The sequence below is a fragment of the Pteronotus mesoamericanus genome, unplaced genomic scaffold (assembly GCF_021234165.1).
Source record: "Pteronotus mesoamericanus isolate MK-2021 breed Mesoamerican mustached bat unplaced genomic scaffold, CSHL_Meso_final contig_180, whole genome shotgun sequence".
NCBI classification, from domain to species: domain Eukaryota; kingdom Metazoa; phylum Chordata; class Mammalia; order Chiroptera; family Mormoopidae; genus Pteronotus; species Pteronotus mesoamericanus.
In genome coordinates, this window is record NW_026555076.1 from 1,142,507 (window position 1) to 1,146,698 (window position 4,192).

At 45.9% G+C, this 4,192-nt stretch overlaps 1 pseudogene; it reads left to right on the forward strand.

Annotated features, from left to right (window-relative positions):
• The first annotated feature begins 3,493 nt into the window (after window positions 1-3,493).
• LOC129065498 (myosin light polypeptide 6-like) lies at window positions 3,494-3,992 on the forward strand (annotated as a pseudogene).
• The last annotated feature ends 200 nt before the right edge of the window (window positions 3,993-4,192 follow it).

Below are 4,192 nucleotides of genomic sequence, written 5' to 3' on the forward strand. Positions count from 1 at the left end.
TGTCTGCAGGGCTGGGTCTTTCTGGGGACGTAGGAGAGAATCCACTTTCTCTCCTTTTCTAACTTCTTGAGGCCGCCTGCATTCCTTGACTCCTGACTCCTTTCTCCAGTCACTCCAACCCCCACTTCCTTCCTCAGGATCCCCCTTGGCCTCTCACTTAGGGCACTTGCGATTACATGTAGTGCCCATCTGGATAATCCCGGATAATCTCTGCCTTTCAAAATCTTCTACTTACATCGAATGTCAACAGTAATTGGAAAAAAATTGCTATTTAATTTTAATTTTCTTTTTAATCACATCTGCAAAGTCCCTTTTGCTATACAAGATGACATTCACACAGGTTCAGGACATTAGGATGGGGTTATGTTTGGGGCCCATAATTCAGCCTACCACAGTGACCAGCACACGAGATGGCTACTGGGCATCTCAGTGAGCCTGCTTTGATGTTGATAGGACTGAACCTCTTTACCTGAGAAGCAGGGAAGCATAGTGTTTAGGAGCTCAATCGGGAGCCAGACTGCCCAAATTCAAAGTTCTGCTACTCACTAGCTGTGTGACCTTAGGTAAGTTCCTTAACCTTTCTGTGCCTCCATTTTCCTCGTCTTCATAATGGAGATAATAACTGCACCTTATGGTTGCTGGGGTGAGTTAATGCATAAATAGCACGTAGCAGACCAGTGCCAGTGTCACAGTAAGCCTTCAGAAAGTGCTCGCTATTTGGGACAGCTCACAGAGAAAAGCTGGGGACACCCTAATCTCACCACTCAATGTTTGGTTGTGTCAGCCCTAAAGAAACAAGATACACTGGGAATCTGAATCCTCCCTCATGGCGGTCTAGGCCTCACCCCTTCCCTGAGACCCTGACCTCCCTGTCTAGAGCAAAATCTGCCCCCCTCCCCTGCTGCCCCTACCTCCACACAATTAGGGGCCCCTCTTTGTCCTCTTTCTGGACCAGGAACTCCACATTCAGTTTCCCCTCAGAGCACCCCTTGTCCCCAGAGCGAATAGGGCAAAATAATCTGGTGACCTCTTGAGTCAGGCACAGAGCCAAGGTTACTGTGGATCTGTGCCCTTTGTTTAAGAAAGAGGACGCTCACCAGTAATGTCATTGCAGTGCAATACAGGTCAAGATTGGTTAGGACATATGACCTTTGGTACTGGGAAGTCCCTCCCTCCATCCTGCCCCTACATTGGTACTTGAGAGTAGCAAACTAGGGCCCAGGGCCCTTCCCAGTGGGAAATGAAACCCTGAGGTCACAGCCTGCCAGCAGGAGTCACCTCAGCACAACCAGTCATGTGATGTTAGAACTCTTGGGTGTGCATCACGTAGTGGAGACAATGACTTGGCTGTGGTGAAGCAGGACTCAACATTGCCACTGAAAACTCTCCAATTAGGCCCTAACCGGTGTGGCTCAGTGGGTTGGGTGTCGTCTCACAAACTGAAAGGTCACCGGTTTGATTTTTGGTCAGGGCACATGTCTGGGTTGTCGGTGTGCAAAAGTCAATCAATCAATCAATGTTTCTCCCCCTCTCTTCGTCCTTCCCTTCCCTTTTCTCTAAAAGTAAATAAAGAAATCTTTAAAAAAAAAAAAACCTCTCCCATTAAACCTCTAACTTCAGTATCAGCATCTTCCAATTTTAGATCATCTTTCTACAAGTTCCCTAACTTCAAAAGAGAACAGGAGCCCCCTTTTTCATATTTCCCCTTCTCAGTTTTCAGTAAGAGTTTTCTAATCCTGGAAAATTACTTTATACTTCTCTGAGCCTTAGTTCCCTTATGTATAAAATAATTTTTTTAAAAAAGTCAACACTAAAATAGCACTTGCTGTTTGCCAAGTGCTGACCTAAGCCCTTTCCACATTTGCGTCCCTGTAATCCTCACAACAATCCCAGAATATAGGAACTGTTATTATCTCCATTTTACAGACAGGAAAATTGAGGATCAGAGACCCAGATTCAATGCAGGAGCAGTCTTGCTTGGAAGCTGCCATTGGCCCCTCTGCTATGGGACACTCAGGGCAGCCACTGTGAAGAATCCTGTCTCAACCATACTTAATTAGGTCATTAAAGGCCAGGCCATTCCTGGATAGGCTGAGCCCAGGTCACGTGCTTACATGGGCCCATATTTGTCAGAAATTGGGGACAGACCTTACTTGGCTTGTTTCAACATCAATGATGGAGGCTGAGCCATACCTTCAACCGAAGTACAAACAATGGGTGACTTGCCCCTGTATTCGCTATTATTGCTGTGTAACAAATTACCCCAAATCATAGCGACTTAAAACAACAAATGTTATCTTACAGTTTCTGTGGGTCAGGTATCTGGATACAGTTTGGCTGGGTCCTTTAGCTCAGGGTCTCTCACGAGGAAGCAATTATGTCATCAGTCAGGAGTATAGTCACCTCAAGGCTCCATTAGGCGGGGATCTCCTTCCACATTCACTCCGGGGGCTGTTGTCGGGCTTCAGGTCTTCGATAGCTGTTAGCCAGAGTCATCAGTTCTGTGCCACATAGAACTCTCCAAAGGGCTACTTACAGCGCAGCATCTGGCTTCCCCTAGAGTCGTTGTAGAGGGAAGGAGAGAGAGAGAAAGAGAAGGAGAAGGAGGAGGAGGTGGAGGAGGAAGAGGGGGAGGGGGCGAAGGGGGAGGAGAATAAGGAGAAGAAGAAATGCCATCTCAATACAATACTTAGAATAGAAAAGAGCAGAAAGAAGAAATTAAGGTAGGAGCTAAGGACAACCCAAAGGACTGGTGAAATGGCTTAATCATTAATGTTTTTCTTTTGTTTTTCCATTTGTTAGGCAGATAGATTCCATATGGAAACAAATTAAAACTTAAAACTAAAGGAAAAATAGCTTAGTCAAAGTTCAGGAATCCACCACGTAGCAAGAATTGAACAAATTCTCCATATGAAAAACATGCAAGTATAATTTTAAAATGGATAAAACTGAGGTCATCTAACAGTTGCCATGAAATACAAGATCATTGGAATGGATGGAAATTGTCAATGATATTATGCAGGTAGAGAAAGGAAAGTTAACCCCTGGAAAAGATGAGTCAGAGTTTGAAGCCCATGAAGTTGTGGCATACATTTCAATGGGGAAACGTTGTACCTTCTTGTTTGAGGGTCAGCGTTCACAATTGAAAATGTTTGGGGGAGCCATGTGTGTATACAGGGTTACTTTCCATGTACCCTGAGAGCTGTGCACTAACAGCTTCCAAACTCTTTTGACCTGAACAAAGAGTAAGAAGTACATTTTACAGAGCAACTAATGTGCACACACTCAAGTACAGACACACAAGTATAAGTTTTAAGAAAACAATCCTTATCTTTATTATGTGCTATGCACTCAGACTTTTATATTCTATTGTATGTCATTTTAAAGTTCTGGTCAATATCCACTACATAGAGTTCACGAACCATACAATTAATAAAACACTTCTCTGGAGCCATTACTGCAGGAAAATTTCTGACAGAGCTGAACAGTCAGGATGTGTGATATCACCGAGAACCAGCCCACAGAGTTCACGGGAGACTTGCAGCTGTTTGGCTGAACAGGGGATAGCAAGATTCTGTACAGTCAGTGTGGGGACATGACGAGGGCCCTGGGCCAGAACCCCATCAACACAGTGGGGCTCAAGGTCCTGGGGAACCCCAAGAGTGATGAGATGAATGTGAAGGCATTAAAGTTTGAGTACTTCCTGCCCATGCTGCAGGCTGTGGCCAAGAGCAAGGACCGGGGTACCCCTGAGAACTATGTCGAAGGCCTTGGAGTGTTTGCCAAGGAAGGGAATGGCACTGTCATGGGTGCTGAGATCAGCGTGTTCTGGTCACACTGGGTGAGAAGATGACAGAGGAAGAAGTGAGATGCTGGTGGCAGGGCACGAGGACAGCGATGGTTCTATCAAGAATGAAGAGCTCACCTGCATGGAGCGGAATGGCTGGAGGCATTCCCAGTGTGACTGGAGCCCTGTGCCTCCCCCTGTGTGACACTGAATGCAGCCCCCGAGGCCCCCTAGGTGCTCTTGCCACAGACCTTTCCGCAGCTCATCTCTCTTGGATGATGTTTGCCCTCAGCGTTCACCAGATAAACTTGCTCTCTGTGGCCCCCCTGAAAAAAAATACTGCTCTGGAAGACTCACCCTCTTTCACCCTTCATTACAGAGAATAGGTAGGATAAAGCCAGAAAG